Here is an 18,222-nt window from a genome sequence, read left to right on the forward strand (position 1 = left end):
GACTCTTCTGATTTATGCAATATTTCATGTATGACCCATGAGGGACGTCAATATTGGGAATTATAAGGATTTGTATGCAGTTTGAGGAATTCTAAGGCTTAATAATGTCATTGATTCAGGAAAGCTGAAGGTTTATGGGAAGCAGCTCACTGTGTTTCAATCTCTCATATAAACCAGGAATAAATGATACAGTAACATCTCTCTTCTCAACTACTGCCACTGTAAGCTGTGATGATTGAACACAAACTGCATGTCATGATCAATATGAAAATATGATGTTAATGTCCTGATGCGTCTGAACATTCATCTTCTGCAGCTCCAGTCGCTTCAACAACACTGACTCCAGTCAGAAGCTCAAACTCTGAGAAGACATCAAGCCGAACTACAGCAGCAGCTTCTACACAAGGTTCATGATCACATGATCACTGTCACACATCATCAGTCTCTCGCTTCAGTGGTTTGCACTGGCTCTCACAGACTGCTTTATCATCACACATATTATCATCAAAAAAAGCTCTTTAGTCTCCTATGATAAATTAATAAAATCATAGTGAGGATTTATTAAACACAACTCATCCCATGTTACTATTTCCATCTTGTTTTTAATAGTTGTAACATCAACTACAGCAACACTGACTCCAGACACCACAGCAATCTCTCTGAATCCAGGTGTGTGTGAACGAACTACAGCAGCAGCTTCTACACACAGTTCATGATCACATGATCACTGTCACACACATCAACCTCGAAGGATTCCTCAATATTTGTGCATTTAAATGTTTTCATACAGGAAAAGTTGTATGTTTTAGATGCCGTCAGTAAATAGATATTCAACATTTCAATGTTTCTGCAAACTTTGAAATGCAATTGTCTATTCAATATCTATGAATGAAACCTTGAGATTGAAGTAAGAAGATAATGATGACAGACTCGTGCACATATTCATCATTTCTGTGATGTGCAGCTCAAGTATTATGTAAGGAATAATTGACGACAGGCCGTTGAATTATTCGAAAAATAATGCACACCCGAGGTGGTAATGCGGTCACGACGCAAAGCGGAGTTATTTTTCTAATAATTCAACGGCCTGAAGTCAATTATTCCGCTTATACTACAGTTACCACACCTCGAAACATTGTTCAGATTATGTATTTCAAGATGTTTGTAAAGTTTTTGTCATTAAAATGCTCTTGTATGTAGGACTAATTTCTTACGCATCTAATCCCATGCCTCCGTTGCTTATTCCAAAACGTCATTTTAGAGTTAGCAACGGAGGTTTGAGCCGCTGATAGCAGACTAATGCTGAGTTAGGGTTAGTTAGTAACGAAGGTTTGAGCCACTGATAGCAGACTAATGCTGAGTTAGGGTTAGGTAGAGTTAGTAACGAAGGTTTGAGCCGCTGATAGCAGACTAATGCTGAGTTAGGGTTAGGTAGAGTTAGTAACGGAGGTTTGAGCCGCTGATAGCAGACTAATGCTGAGTTAGGGTTAGGTAGAGTTAGTAACGAAGGTTTGAGCCACTGATAGCAGACTAATGCTGAGTTAGGGTTAGGTAGAGTTAGTAACGGAGGTTTGAGCCGCTGATAGCAGACTAATGCTGAGTTAGGGTTAGGTAGAGTTAGTAACGAAGGTTTGAGCCGCTGATAGCAGACTAATGCTGAGTTAGGGTTAGGTAGAGTTAGTAACGAAGGTTTGAGCCGCTGATAGCAGACTAATGCTGAGTTAGGGTTAGGTAGAGTTAGTAACGAAGGTTTGAGCCGCTGATAGCAGACTAATGCTGAGTTAGGGTTAGTTAGTAACGAAGGTTTGAGCCACTGATAGCAGACTAATGCTGAGTTAGGGTTAGGTAGAGTTAGTAACGAAGGTTTGAGCCGCTGATAGCAGACTAATGCTGAGTTAGGGTTAGGTAGAGTTAGTAACGGAGGTTTGAGCCGCTGATAGCAGACTAATGCTGAGTTAGGGTTAGGTAGAGTTAGTAACGAAGGTTTGAGCCACTGATAGCAGACTAATGCTGAGTTAGGGTTAGGTAGAGTTAGTAACGGAGGTTTGAGCCGCTGATAGCAGACTAATGCTGAGTTAGGGTTAGGTAGAGTTAGTAACGAAGGTTTGAGCCGCTGATAGCAGACTAATGCTGAGTTAGGGTTAGGTAGAGTTAGTAACGGAGGTTTGAGCCGCTGATAGCAGACTAATGCTGAGTTAGGGTTAGGTAGAGTTAGTAACGAAGGTTTGAGCCGCTGATAGCAGACTAATGCTGAGTTAGGGTTAGGTAGAGTTAGTAACGAAGGTTTGAGCCGCTGATAGCAGACTAATGCTGAGTTAGGGTTAGTTAGTAACGAAGGTTTGAGCCACTGATAGCAGACTAATGCTGAGTTAGGGTTAGGTAGAGTTAGTAACGAAGGTTTGAGCCGCTGATAGCAGACTAATGCTGAGTTAGGGTTAGGTAGAGTTAGTAACGGAGGTTTGAGCCGCTGATAGCAGACTAATGCTGAGTTAGGGTTAGGTAGAGTTAGTAACGAAGGTTTGAGCCACTGATAGCAGACTAATGCTGAGTTAGGGTTAGGTAGAGTTAGTAACGGAGGTTTGAGCCGCTGATAGCAGACTAATGCTGAGTTAGGGTTAGGTAGAGTTAGTAACGAAGGTTTGAGCCGCTGATAGCAGACTAATGCTGAGTTAGGGTTAGGTAGAGTTAGTAACGAAGGTTTGAGCCACTGATAGCAGACTAATGCTGAGTTAGGGTTAGGTAGAGTTAGTAACGGAGGTTTGAGCCGCTGATAGCAGACTAATGCTGAGTTAGGGTTAGGTAGAGTTAGTAACGAAGGTTTGAGCCGCTGATAGCAGACTAATGCTGAGTTAGGGTTAGGTAGAGTTAGTAACGAAGGTTTGAGCCGCTGATAGCAGACTAATGCTGGGTTAGGGTTAGGTAGAGTTAGTAACGGAGGTTTGAGCCACTGATAGCAGACTAATGCTGAGTTAGGGTTAGGTAGAGTTAGTAACGAAGGTTTGAGCCTCTGATAGCAGACTAATGCTGAGTTAGGGTTAGGTAGAGTTAGTAACGGAGGTTTGAGCCACTGATAGCAGACTAATGCTGAGTTAGGGTTAGGTAGAGTTAGTAACGGAGGTTTGAGCCACTGATAGCAGACTAATGCTGAGTTAGGGTTAGGTAGAGTTAGTAACGGAGGTTTGAGCCACTGATAGCAGACTAATGCTGAGTTAGGGTTAGGTAGAGTTAGTAACGGAGGTTTGAGCCGCTGATAGCAGACTAATGCTGAGTTAGGGTTAGGTAGAGTTAGTAACGAAGGTTTGAGCCGCTGATAGCAGACTAATGCTGAGTTAGGGTTAGGTAGAGTTAGTAACGAAGGTTTGAGCCGCTGATAGCAGACTAATGCTGAGTTAGGGTTAGGTAGAGTTAGTAACGAAGGTTTGAGCCGCTGATAGCAGACTAATGCTGAGTTAGGGTTAGGTAGAGTTAGTAACGAAGGTTTGAGCCGCTGATAGCAGACTAATGCTGGGGCCACACGACTAGCTGACACATTCTCTGACTGTTTTCATCGACTGCAGCAGATTTTAAACACCGACTTTGAACCATAGACTGTAAAAAAATATGGACGTAGTGTCCGTGACGTCACCCGTAGGTTTCTGAAGAGCATTTTTGAAGCCTAAAGTAGGCGGAGCCGGCCGTCGCCATCTTGGCCTTGCGTCACTCCCGGATAACAGAAAATAGGCAAAGAGGCGGGCGTGAGTGGAGCTGAGGAGCCTTGCTATGATTCTGTACTATTCTGCTAGTTGAAAATGTATTATGCAGTAACTTAATATTATTCTGAGAGAGTGTGTGTGACAGTGATTTATGTGCTTAACGTTACATGTCAGTCACTCTCTTTTTATAGTCTATGGTCCGTCAGCGCGGCATCGCTCAAGTTCGTAGAGAGCTTATTCAGTCCATTTTAAATTCTGATTTTGGCCGCCTCTCAAATGGGTTAAACCATAGATATATTGCCTATGAAGTTCAAGTAAATGCGCTAGAAAATCCACGCTCATTCATGGATGTGCATTTATTGCATGGACGGAGAAAGCGCCGACACCTGCACAGGATTTCACCTGACGGTACTTAAGCATATTATAATCTATCTGTTCCGTGAGAGCAGAACGAACGAGCCTTTATTGACGTTTTTAAATCTGAAAACTCCAAAAAGCAACGAAATTGTCAGACATCCATTAGTGCGTGTTCACAGAGGAAAACAACTGAAATACAGCGCTGGTTGTTCTCTCGAACGATACTCGACGACAACGACGGAATCCAAAGCCGTGGGCGAAGTAATGGGTGTATTAAATTGTATGAAATAATCCCGGAAAAAAGCACAAAACACTGCAGAAATGGCAAGTTCAGCAGCAAAAATTTGCTGAGGTGAAGTGACGGCTAGTAACAACAGCAGACAAACAGCTAGCAATGACATCAGCGGGAATCCATCTGTCACTCAAGTGGCCACACCCTTAATTATGCAGAACTTTAAATATTAATCAACTAAACGGATGAGTTATAAAAAAAATCACCCCCCTCACAGTTGTTATGAAGGGCAAAATTAGCTGTATAGACCAAAGCCACATAGAGATCTAGGCTGTAAACATGTTTTTTTCTGCTGTAAAGTTGGTCATTTTAACATGGGGGAGATACAGATTTGACTCACTTCTGCAGCCAGCCCAAGCGGCCAGTCAATGAATTGCAGTTTAACTTACTTCTGTGTTGGTTTCAAGAGAGAGACGGGGAGGTTGCCGCTTGCTTTGAACACAGACTGAACACGCTGAACACGCGTTTGGGCATGATCAGTCATAAGTATCAAATTACATTCATTATGCAGTTATTAATGCATTTATTAGAGAGAGATGTTGCAATAATGAGACAGAAAAGCATGTGCGTCAATATTATTATTTATTTATTAATTCAATTCGTTTTAATTAATTCCTTCATTCTTTTTTTCCATTATTGACAGATGACAGTAGACTATAGCCAAATAAATGAAACACAAAGCCCTTTTAACAAGTAGGCCTATCAATAATTATTTATTTGTTATATTATCTGCAATAAAAATCCGTGCTGCAGGACTATCCATTTATTTAGCCTATATTCAGTTTAATTTTATACTGATTATACTATATACTTTATTTAACTTATTAATTAAACTGCATGTTTCTATTGATTGTGAAGCTAGACATTGAAAATTGCAGATCAAGCGCATGGGGCTAAATGCTTTTTCTTGTTATGAATTGTATCCTATTTTCCGTTATTACAGTTGACTAGGCGAAGTGATATGGAACTGTAATGCGGTCGAGACCTGCCTGGAACTACTTTAGCCGCGCGTTTCCCTGAAAATAATGCACACCTTAGAACGTTCGTAAACCAATCAGATTCAAGCATTCAACGGCCCTGTAGTATAAGTGATGATGATGTTTCGTTTATATGATGCATTATGTGTTGAACTGAACTAACAGACGTGATCCACAGATCCAGGAGAAACTGAAGTCAGTGTGAATGCTGGATTATTATACAGAGGTACGACACGTTCATTTATACTGACAGCTTTATAACATTAAACTATCAGTCAGTCTGTAAAAGCTTCATCAATAACTGTTGATAGTTGAATACCCTTGACTTCAGTCATGTACAGTTTCTCTTCTTCCTCTCATGTGTCCTGCAGTGATTGTGATTATTGTTGAGATCGCAGTGTTTGCTGCTCCTACTGTGATTCTTCTTCAGATCATCTGTGCAAGAAGAGCTGGTGAGTTTTGAGCCGCACACAATCTGATGATTCACACTCATCTGATCTGGAACATCTGCAATCATGATAAAAACACATACGAGAGGTCAGTCAATGCTTTTATTTTGCAGGGAGGAAGGACTCGAAGCACCCAGAGGAAATAGAGATGCCTGCAATATTACAATAAAATACTGGCGAGTTTTTAGCAAATCTGCAACAATATTTAAAATAGCAAAAACTTACAGAGGATTGTTTATCGTTTTATTTTCTTCTCAGAAAACAAAGAAAAAACTCTGATCACCCTGAAGAAAGAGTGACACCAAGTTTAGATTGTTTTTTTTTTTTGTTTTTTTTTGTTTACAAATAAAAGGCCAGATTTATCTTCATTAACATCCCAGTCAACACAGTGATCTCACAGTGATCTCTCCATATGATCACAATGTGAGTCACAAGCAGGCCCGGCTCCAGATATGAGATGAAAGGTGGGCCGGGCGGATTGGGGGGGTTGGGGAGGGGGTGAGAGGGTGTTCTTTAATGCTTTAGTCTCACATGTCTATTGATATAGTTTTAATATCATAAATTTAAGGCAATTGTAAGGGTTGATTGATTGTTGTGTTAGTTTGTGTTTTCTTCATTATAATATTTTTTGTATATATTTTGTAACTATTTAGTAACTTTATATATATGAAGACTTCAGATGCAAAAGCCTCTAAGTGCCATCTGAAATTTTGTCCTAAAATGAGAATTTTTATCAAGCTCATATATTTAGGTATATCTCGTATATTTCACTTTAATGACAATTAAAAGGTAATTTTCATTGCCAATAAAGTGAAATAACTGAACATCAAAAACGATCATTCTAGAGGAAAATTTCAGATGGCTCTTAGAGGCTTTTGCATCTGAAGTCTTCATACATAGATACAAATGTTTAACATGTTTATTTTTACATTCCCTCTTTTTGCATTTGTAATATATATATATATATATATATATATATATATATATATTGTTTTACCCCTTAAAGGGATGGTTCGGAGTAAAATCAACCTAGGGTTCGAACATTATTAAAGTTAGAGCTTATTTAGAGATATCAGCCGAATGGCTTAGGCCCTGTTTACACGAGAACGCTCGCGGGTGAAAACGTACAAATATTTTATCAGATGTGCCTTTTGTTTAGACGGCGACAGCATTTTTGGGGCTTAAAAACGCAAAAAAGTGAAACCACCCTCCACAGTGGAACTCGTAAAAATGCTCCACCGCCGCGTTCCCGTCTAAAGGGTAAAAACGCAAGAGTCTGCTAGACAGTGAAGGTTATACGCAGGTGCGCGGACTTGGTGTTGTTGTGTGGCAGTGCTTCACATTGCCACCTAGCCACCTGGAGTGCATACTACATTGAATTTCATACACTTTTGCGTCACCATATGCACGCAGATTTCCCCCCCATAACGCTCGTCTAAACGCAGGCGCTAATTTATCCTATGATGTATCTCGTAAATTACCCCACTAATAATGCCCAGAATGGTACCAAACTTCTATAGTAGTACAAATAGGGGGGGTTTGGCGCGAGGTCCCTTGGTTGATTTTACTCCAAACCATCCCTTTAACAGATCTTGTATCAATTAAGTAACTTTAGATTTGATAAAAAGGGGCAGGTCTTTTAAAATAACTTTAAAATACATCACTATACCATTTACAAAATCAGCTTTTTGTTCATTTTAGAAAACTGTTCAAACTAAAAATGTAAATTTTATCTGAAATGCAGTTTTTCTTAAAAATTGTTCTCATGTCTGTTAAAGGTCCAATATGTAACAATTTTGTAATAAAATTTCCGGAAATAACTTGCACAGTGTGATATATTTCCTCCAGTTGTGTACTTACAATATCTCAAAAGTCTCCAAAGATTTATTTCAGAGAAATTCCGATTTTAAATAACTGTCCGTCCCAGAAAAGAAATGTCGCCTCTCAGTGACGCAATGTCCGCACTATCCTTTTTTTCCGGTGTGGACCATGGCTGCGTTCCAGTCCAAAATTGTCATGCCCTTCACTCGCTAACTTCCCTCCGTCTCGTTCACTCGGATGTACGTCATTGCTTACCTTGCACGAGTGCCCACTACTGGCGGAAACTGCAATGGGCTGAATTGGAACGTCCTAAGCCCTTGATCATTTGGAATCAGCTGTGGAGTTGATTTATTATTTAAAAATGTTTTCCCTTTAAGAATTTGTTTAATGCAGCATCCAAATGTATATATGTGTGTTTGGGTTATTTTAAATAAATAAAAAATAGATAATTGATATATCATAGAGTTGTTTGTTGTGGTGGTGATTAGGCGAGATATGTGGTGACATCACAATCGTACTGCATTGTGGGACATGAGGTGCCTGAAGTGTACATATGAAGCAGACTTGCTCCCTCTGTCAAAATCGAGGAAATGAGGGTCTGTCCATATAAACTTCCCTCGACCACTTCAGGAAGTGGAACGCACTTCAAAATGGCAGCAGGGATTCCCCCGAGGGGAAGTGCTAGGGAAGTTTGCAAGTGCGTGTCTAAAAGTGGACTTGAACGCAGCCCATGTGATATTCCACCACACCAGAATATGTATGGTCAAATGCGGAAGTGGTGGTTATAGCGTTATAGCCATAGACGAGCGGAGCGGAAAGAATTTGCGCTCCACGCTCAAAGCATTTCATAATTACTCCGCTCAAGCTCCGCTCTGGGTGTACAATTTCCGCTCCTCGCTCGCTCCCCACGCCGTCCTTAATACGTCTCGCTCCGTTTTCGCTCCACGGTAAATTTGTATTATTTTTTATTATTTTTTATCTTTTGACGTTGTAATCACCTCCCCGCACTCGCGTTCTCCGAATCAGGCCAGTATTTGGCATATTTCATAACATAGGCCTACAGATCTGTATTATGCAGTGTTGTACATTTCTTACAGATAATCACAATGATCATTGCGTTTGTCTTACCGAATGTGGTATCTTCCTGTCAGCAATTACAGTTTGTCTATAAGCTTCTTCTTTTTTTATTAATGCCGGCAGTGCAATGTTGCCAGATATTGCACGAAAAACATTCAAAAACAAAAAAATAAAAATAATCCGAAATAAGTTAAAAGCTTGTGTTTTTTAAAAGAAAATTTATATATCACTAGCCTAGCCCTAACATTCAACTTCCCACTTTATTAACTTCCTAAAGTGTCACAATAAATGGGAAAAACGAGTCCAAAAAGACGTATAATAGGTGGATCTGGCAACACGGAGGCTGCACCCGCCCTCACTCACAACACGCTCTCAAGCCCCGTTCACTGTTCTAGCTTCTGGCAGCGACATGAATCTTTCTGTCTTTCTTTAACTGTGCTTATTAACAACTTATAAAATCGTCCATCATATGGAGTTGCACAGGCGGAAATCGCGAGGGGGTCGGTAAAAATATAATTAAAAGCATGTGTAAAATTAATTACATAATATATACTTTATATAGGCCTAAATGTTTGTGAAAGTACTAGTAAAACAATACAAATGCAAAATATGATTAGAAACATTTTGAGTCCCCCTCCGTTGCCTCACAGTGGTTTTGTCCTGGCTCGTGATTATAGCTGTTATGGATCACGATTACTCTTTGGCGAGTATTGAAGTGCCAACAAAACGAAAGCGTCCATATTCGGATACACGCAGACTGTGTGACAAACGGAGGAATAAAACCCAGATAAATATCGGCCAGGCGTTTTCGAGATGGAGAGAGCTGCGCGACAATCTTGGACTTGACAGAGACTCTGCTCTCGCGAGTGTATACACAAATCCGCCGCGATCTCTATGGGCGCCGCCATCTTGCCTGCCGCCATTACTGCGTGCCTGCGAAGTGACGGCGGTGTGACACTTGCCGGTGCCCTCTAATGACATTTCAATGAAAGCGGATTCTGGGGCTTAAATATTGTGATTGTCAAAACATTTTAGTAACTAAACTGAATTGTATTAGGTTTAGTGACAACATGTTGCAATGTTTATAATATATGGTACAATTTCTGGTAAGCTACGTTTTTTTATTATTGCTTGAAACAAATTTCAGGATTTCAATTCAGTTCAATTCTTGTGATTTGATTTAATATTGACTAATTTGGATAAATATTAGGTACACAAGATGGGCGTTAATAAAAAAAAAAAAACACTGATTGATCGATATTAAGTATGATGAATATACATTTCGGTAAGTTGTACTGTTTCTTTTAACATTGTTCATTCGTGTTTATTTACTATTAAGTTGGTTCACGTGCCGCTAGGGATCCGTCACGTCACATTTACAAACACCAAAACGGTATTTATTGTTTGAATTTCGTAATAAAATTGACAGAATCTGAGAGCTGAGCTTTTTTATATCATAACTAATCTGCTGTCTATGGACACAGAAAGTCTGTCGGTCTCCGTGTCCTTTCTGCCTCGCGATTTTTCTGTGCGTGAGAAAATGGATGTGTGGCGTGAGAGCGTGTGAAAAGCTGAAAAGTTGCGTGTGTCTCACGGTGAAGGCGTGAGAGTTGGCAGCTTACAGGTATTCAAGATTATTTTATTAATCATCTGGCATGCGAGCTTCAGAACCTAAACTACAGGGCACTGATTGAAGGTCAGAATTATATGAGCTCCGGATGGATTGGCCAGATACTGCATACCTTCGCAGATGAGCTCATCACATTAAAAGGTGTCGTGAGGTTTTCACAGGCAGTGAACTCGTACCATAATATGTCATTAACAATACACAGAGAAAACTGCAAAGTTCTCGAATTCAGTTTGTGACTGCATGGTCGACCGAGGGAAGTGTTGTAGCCATACAGCAGGGCTACTGTACAAAATTAAAGATGAATAGATAAAAATAACATTTATTCGTAAATCTGTACATTCGTACAGCTACATCTGCTACAGCCGCCTACGGGACCAACGCTACTTCCTTAGCAGCAAGGCACGCAGTAATGGCGGCGCTGCTTTACTTCCGTGTTTCGCCGGATTTGTGTATTGATAGACAGGTAAGCAAAAAAAATAAAAAATTATTGTACAAGTACGGTTTTTATACACATTTTTTTGTAAATGTTTACAAAACACTAAATAGCCTACGTTAGGATGTTTTACTTTAAATTTCGAAGTGCTTAAATTGTATTTTAAGTTTCATATGACCACGCAATCCACGCATTCTGAACACGTGATCTTCTGCGATGGCCACATGTAAAGGCCAATTTATACTTCTGCCGTAGTGTACGTCGTAGGCTACGCACGTAGGCGACGCCGTCGTGAGCATTTATACTTCTGCGAATGTATGTGTTGCTCTACAGTTACACCGCCGAAACGCTAGTTGGCGCGGGTGGGTTTTAATGATCCACTGTGTTTACATTCCTCGCGGCTGTTTTGAGTTTAGGTTTCTACGAGCAATGGCGACTGAAGGAGTCATACAGATGGCTGTATTTCCGCACTTCTTCAAGCAATCTCTCGGTCACTTGGTCTATTTCCATGGCTCTTCACTGATCTTCGGAATTTAAAAATGGCGGGCGGGCGGTGCAGAGTGCAGAAGATCATTCCGGAAATGCGTAGGAGGAAACGCAATGCTATCCAGCCGACCAATCACAGATCTTGCGGTCCGCGTCGCCGCGACGCGTAGTTACATTTTTGAGGAGGTGCGCGTCAGGGTACGGCGAAGGGTTCGACGTATGGTACACGTCAATGCGTATGCTACGCCGTACCTTCTACGCGCACCCGACGCAGAAGTATAAATTGGCCTTAACACAGACACTCCGAGTAACCCCAGAGTGCAGTCTGGACGATGGGGCGGGGCGACACGTGTCGCTCCGCCCACACCCGATTTTATTGGTTTATAATACAGCAATCTAATTGGCGTAGACGCTTGAGGCATGAGCATGCGCATTCCTTTATGTACGAGTCTATGGTAGGAGTTTATGAATGATCTACGACTACGACGCTGTTTGGCAATACTACAGAAATATTAAGTGATGATAACCATGGGGATTTCCGATTTCAGTAGCTTAATGATCAATTGGATAATATTTTGCTGAATTTACGAATCAAGTTAGATGAAGTTACTGTCAAAATGTATTCGTATAGCGCTCAATTCACATCGTCTCAAAGCAGCTTTACAAAAAAAATCACATTGTAAGCTTTAGGCAAATATTGAGCAGTTTTAGGGCTAGGCAATATCACGAAATATGTTGCTGATAAATTACTGTTTGAGATTTAGCCTAGAATAGATAGCCTACTCTTATATTTATTAATTTACCCTGCAGATAAGTCAGTGCCACTTTTAGTGAGCAATGATCATGACCGCATGCAATTACTGGCATAGCACAGGCTATCAAAGGAGAGATAATTTCTATAGGCTGATATAGACAATATTTTTCCGCATGTCATGCAGGGCTCCGGAATTTCAAATCATACGTAAATGCTTCTTAGTTTTTCCATTAGGATCAGTGAATAAACACAAACTCGGGATTTTACACAAATGATGATAATTCTATATCAGTAAAACATAGGATAAATCCGAAAGTGTGTTTTATTTTATTTTAAAGCAAAACCACAGTGACAAATAAGACAATAATAGGCTAGCCTACCAAATAGTATACAAGCCCAGATCGATATAATAAATCTGTTTTACTAAATACATATTTATTTATTTATTTTCACATTTCAGCACTACACGGTTTTAATTCTATTGTAACCAACGCACAAAACCCAATGGCCTGATATCACAGTAACAGATCGAAGTAGCCTACGGTTGACACTTATAGAAAACATGAATCTTTAAAACTATAACATAGGGATTTACAGAACCAACAGGCCCTCATTTTATTAACAAAGAAACGTGAGTTTGCCATTAAACATTTTATTTGCACTTTGTAGCCTACCAAATAATGCACGCATTGGACAACATCTCGTTAAAAAAATTACAACAAAAAACGGTTGTGCTTTAAAAATTAAGATCAGCTGCTTTTACATTCTTAGAGTGAATTATCATCCTTTGCGTAAAATCCAGAGTTTGTAAAACATCTCCTTGAAGTAGGCCTGGGTTCGTTTTTAAACAATAACTTCATCCATTCTGTTTCTTAAGTACAATAAAACATTAGCCAAAAGATCTTAACTAAAATTACCATGGTAAACCGACAAGATAGACATATAGCCTACGATTAAAGTTAACATTTAATATTTCTTTAATACGGCCAAATCATTCATAAAATCGTACTTAAAGGAATGCGCATGCTCAGACCTGAATCGTCTACACCAATAAGATTGCGGTATTATAAACCAATTAAATTGGGTGTCGCCCCGCCTAAAAGTGTCGCCCCGCCCCATCGTCCAGACTGCACTCTGGGGTACTACGACACTCCTGCCTCGGTAATAAAAACGGAGATGTTAATTGTAACTCAAACGTCGTTTGGAAAACTAGTCCCGTTCGGTAACTTAATGCATGGTAGAAAATCTGAGAAGTGTTTGAATCCTTTCTCTCTGCTTTGATTTTTAGAGTTTAAGAGATATAGTCATATTCTGACTATGGTTTATTTTATGTTTGTAATGTATATTAGTGCTTAAGGAGGAATGAGTAGGCTACATGTTTCCTTTATTCATTTGTATTTTGTTTCTCTTATAGAAACCACATTCAAAATATTACAGACCCTTAAATTCACTAACACAAGAAAGAGAAACAGAATAATAAGAATTATCTCTCAGCTCTTCATTTCATACTCTGGAATATTTGGCCTTAAGGGGTGATCTGGCCAGCAAACCTGAATAAACCTAGCCTGGGAAAACCCAGACTACTTCCGGCGAATTTTAATTCTCTCTCCAGGATAGTCTGGAGAAGAGCCCATTCAAACTCATTTCTGTGCCGCCGAAATCGCGGCACCAATCAGAAACGTTTGGGGAGGGATTTACATGATGACGACAGCGCAGCGACGCTGAAGGAGATTTCATTACAAAGATGGATGCCGCCGTGGAACATCACTCGTTCGAATCATAGACAGTATATAAACGAATCAGTTATTGCGTCTGTTTTGAGCGATTTAAACTTACCGTTTTCGTTAAAACCGGAGCAAAGAACAACACTCGAAGCATACATCATCTCCTTCATCGATCTGATTGGTTTTATGACTATCCAATTGCGCCCAGGGGAATTTGAGCTACGTCGGTTGGTGACGCCCCTTTGGAAATGATTTGTCTACATAGCTTCGCCAGACCCTATACTCCGTTTCAACTGAGAAGGGTCTGGTTTTAACCAGGCTAGAATAAACCTGGTGATAAACCCAGAATTAGCACCAAGACTGAGCGGCTACCCATTATCTTCACTTCACATAGAGCCTTCATACATTATCTAATACCCCTTATAAATCATTATATACAAAACTAATAGTAGGCTAGTAATTAATATTGATGAGGTTTGGGATTAGTAAAATGTGTTTGGAAAAAAAGCAACAAAACAAAACAGCATTTTGAATAACTTAGCAACAGCAGCAGTTATCAAAATGGCAACTTGTTTGCACAGTTTAATTCGCCTCTTGTTTATTAACGTTGCCCCTAAAGGGACGGAGGTGGAATGGGCGAAAAAATATTTTTCAAATATTTAGCCTATAAAGAGACAAATATATATTATCTATAAAGAAAAAAATGGATTGTAGCTCATTGTCTACATTGCTGTGATTATAAATAGGTGTCATTTGTGTTTTAACAACGTTTAGCTAGAGTTTTTGATCCGGGAAGTTCGATTCTGTGAATATTGCCAATTTCACTTGAGTTAGGCAGCGACCGCATTTCTTATTTGAGTCAAAGTTCAATGACCCGCTCCATTGTTAACGTAGCCTACGAGCTCTAGAAACAATGTCACCACAGGACATTAAGAGAGAACGCAAATCGCAAAAGATTTTTTTTTTAAATCTACCATCCCAAAAATGTTCCACCACCACGTGTACGTCCCTTTATGGGAATAAATGTAATGTAAGTTCTAATTCTGTGTTAAACGTAACATAAAAATGAAATTTAAAAATGTTGTTGCACAATGCCAATTAAACACACAGAAGGAAACCACACATTTTTATGGAGTTACGTTCAGATTTGAAAACGTAGGCCTACATGAAAGTTTTTTTCATATATTAATACATTTGTGTGTGTTCGAGTCTTCGAGACAGCCGTTGATTGCTGTAGGCCTATGCTATCTTTTATGCATCGTGGGTAGGCCTACATTCCTTAAAAGTGCTTTATTGTCATAGCCTATAGGCTATACTATTCTATTTTCCTATGTAGATCTTATTTATTTAAGACCGCGTTAGCCTTCTGTAGTCATGTTAGCGATGTCATGGTTGCAAGCAATAAATGTCACTAAAGTTACCAAGCTTCGTATAATTCAAATGAAGTGAATGTAAAAAAAAAAAAACATAGGACTAATAACGTAACAAAACAAGAAAAGGCGGGTAAACGACAGCAAACTATTTCACAGGTCTCTTAAATTAAAAAAATAACAGGGGAACATCGCACTGAGTAACGTTAGGTACTATTTTGCTTAGCTATGGAAAAGTGCAACATACCTTTCATTTGGCGCTGACATTTCTCCTGCGTCGTCTTCTGTGCCTCTTCTTTTTCTGTGCACACCCAAAAGCAGTTATTGAGTTAATGTTAGATATAAATAACTATGTTTCCCGACCAAAGCTGTACTCAGGGTTTTTATACAAGTTAGTTTTGGACACTTTGTAACATTGACAATATTACACAATAAGCCATTCTTATGTTATGCGTAAAGATGCTTGAAATATATATATATATATAATTTCAATATATAGCAACAATGTATATTCACATTGTATTATATTCACATTGATAATTGAGTCGATAATTTATTGTAAAATGCATAATCACGGAAATATTATATATTTAAAATATTTTGCAATTACGATCACTGATTGCTATCGTTGCTATTGTAAATCCGCTTATATAATATTAAATGAATTGTAGGCCCTACTTACCAACAGTCTCTACGTCGTGCACGTTAAAGTGAAGTTTCGTGGTTCGCGCTTTTTTTTTTTTTTTTTTTTTTTTGAGCAGCGAAGCCCTGCCTTCTTTTTTTTTTATTGGCCGGCTATCTCTGCATTTCATTTTTTTTATGCTTCTTGCTTGTTTCATATTTATAAACAAACTTTGTCTACATATTCTTATTTCATTTAAAAAAGTCAGATTATTCGTTTTAAAAATAGGTCCCTATTCTTTCAGAACTGGTAGGCTTAGCCTAGATAAACTGTCTATGGATAAAGGTTGTGAAAGGGCTATTTTTACTTTTCCTCCTTTACTTGATCCCTTCCCAACAGCAGTGGGCAAGAGTTGTTACATAATCTAGTAATAGGTCTATTTGTGCAATTTTTTAAAGAGATATTGTCACTAAACCTTATGTCATTTCCTATTGGAGCAATTTTGTCAATATAGTGGATTGGAATTTTTTTTGACACAAATACCTCATTGTAAATAAAGTCAGAAGTTTCTTTTGAATTAATAGATTCTGTAATTTACAAAACGTTACTACTGTATTTAGGTTACTGGTCAGCAAATATGTGCAGAATGTGAATTCAAAGCGCTCACTTAATGTAATATTAGACTCCGTTTACTTTCCTATAGGAGAGATAGGGGACACACTGGAATAAAGGCCACTCCCAAAATAAGCAAAAAAAAATTAATACAAGATATTTTTGCTTGTAATAAGCAAAAAAATCTGCCAATGGAACAAGTGAAAATTCTCTTGGTAAGATTTCTTGAAATAAGACATTATATTTAAGCCTTACAAGATATGAGTGATCTTGAAATTAGCTGGGAAAACTCATTTTTAGCTATATTTTACTAGTATTGTGATGTTTTGTGTCTCATAATAAGCTTGTCATGCTCAAAAATAGTATTTTCCCCTCAAAAGTAGCATTTTTTTTTTTATAGTCATCCTGTTTGTTTCAAGTGTATTTAACTAATTTTTAGTTCTATAATTGTTACACTGTTCTAGATTTAAGTCACCACCAACTTGAAATAAGATTGGTGTAACGTAAACGACTCTGGGTCAATGCGAATTAGCTCAAGAATATAGGGAATTTGGGAAATATTACTAATCATAACTCATGGTCATAATTCATAAATCGCATATACATTACTTTATTAATTTTCGGAAATACCTCGTTCTGTAACTGGTCTCGTCATCAGTCATTCGTCCAGCGAATAAATGTAAGATTACCAGTTAAAAAGGTTTTCCTTGTTTACAAACTCCAAGAAAGTTTATCTTCTGGCCACGAACATAAAACTTCCTGAGTTTATGAATTAAAACTACTCAAGGTAGTCAATATCGAGCTTGTAGCTTAGATCTTTTGATTTCATTGACTTACAAGGTGGGTTTTCAAACACAGAGACAGTTAAAGTATAAATTAATTTTTAATAAATGTACACTAGAGAGATTATATGAGCTACAATATAAACGTACGTAAAAATGCAAACAGTAAAACAGACAACATTTAACCAAACAAAACATAAAACATCGCGTGGTCAGAATAAATTAAATGAAATGAAAGAAAGAAAGAAAGACAGAGAGAGAGAAGAGATAGAGGGTAACTTAATTCACAGACCTAAGAACTGGACACCTGAAATCAGCGTTTAGAGAGAGTTACGTTACTTGCAAGATTCTGTGTTCTTTCAGTGTGGTGCTGAAGAAGCGCGTGCGCGTGTCCGGCTGGTTTGCGTCTAGCTTCGTCTTCTGGGTCGTTTCGCAAGACGATGTAAAGGCTCACTTGAATTTAACGTTACTGAGAAAGTTCAGATAATTTCCCTTGTGGAAGGGAAAGGCGTGTAGGAACTTAGTTGCAAAAGAACGGCAGCTTCTACATGACGCGGGCATGCGTCCAGAGGAGAAGCCGAGGCCTGTCCAGCTGGTTGCGTTGTGAGGAGACGCGCTGCGCGTGGAGGAGAAGGTCAGAAGATGAGGGTTGAGAGTTGAGAGTTGAGAGAGAGCGAGTAACAGGCGAGTCCAGTTTTTTGAGGGAATCCCGTGTACGCCTCCTTTTGCGTGAAGGGCAAATCATCTGTTGAGATTTTTCGAGCGGGAAGATTCCTTTGTCCGGTTAGACACGCCCACTCGAATGAGTCATGATTGACTTTAACTTGAGAGGATTTTTCTCCAGACATATGAACTGTATAAAACAATGCGCATCACTGCATTCTGCTATCGGAATTCACCTCCGTTAGCTGGAGAGGATTACAGAGATATCAAAAATAGAATATAGACGTTGTAGCAATGCAAAGATACATTATTATGCATTAGTATAGGCATTTGCAGTTCTATTAATGTTACAATAGGACATATATGTGACCAGACACGGAAAGTAGGGACACAAGTCGGTTCTGGGGCATTTTGAGTTATTCACATATTCTGAAAGTGTAGTATTCAAGCTTTCCAACGATGTGTAACACATGGAAATCTG

The 18,222-nt window shown here is 39.0% G+C and overlaps 1 protein-coding gene and 1 long non-coding RNA gene across 4 annotated transcripts in view; both read left to right on the forward strand.

Moving 5' to 3' along the window:
- LOC309514150 (uncharacterized protein) overlaps positions 1–18,222 on the forward strand; it is a gene marked incomplete at its 3' end in the record, with an annotated part of 134,785 nt that overhangs the window by 61,386 nt on the left and 55,177 nt on the right. The window lies entirely within an intron of this gene.
- LOC309503136 lies at positions 170–5,943 on the forward strand. 3 transcript variants are annotated; one of them, XR_014207513.1, is made up of 3 exons: positions 170–406; positions 610–1,275; positions 3,478–5,943. It is a non-coding gene; the product is annotated as an uncharacterized lncRNA (long non-coding RNA). The 3 variants fall into 3 exon arrangements; XR_014207515.1 differs by lacking the exon at positions 170–406 and having other exon boundaries at positions 514–1,275; positions 3,478–5,770; positions 5,881–5,943; XR_014207514.1 differs by lacking the exon at positions 170–406 and having other exon boundaries at positions 514–1,275.

This window comes from Leuciscus leuciscus, assembly GCF_965113295.1.
Source record: "Leuciscus leuciscus genome assembly, chromosome: 1".
NCBI lineage: Eukaryota > Metazoa > Chordata > Actinopteri > Cypriniformes > Leuciscidae > Leuciscus > Leuciscus leuciscus.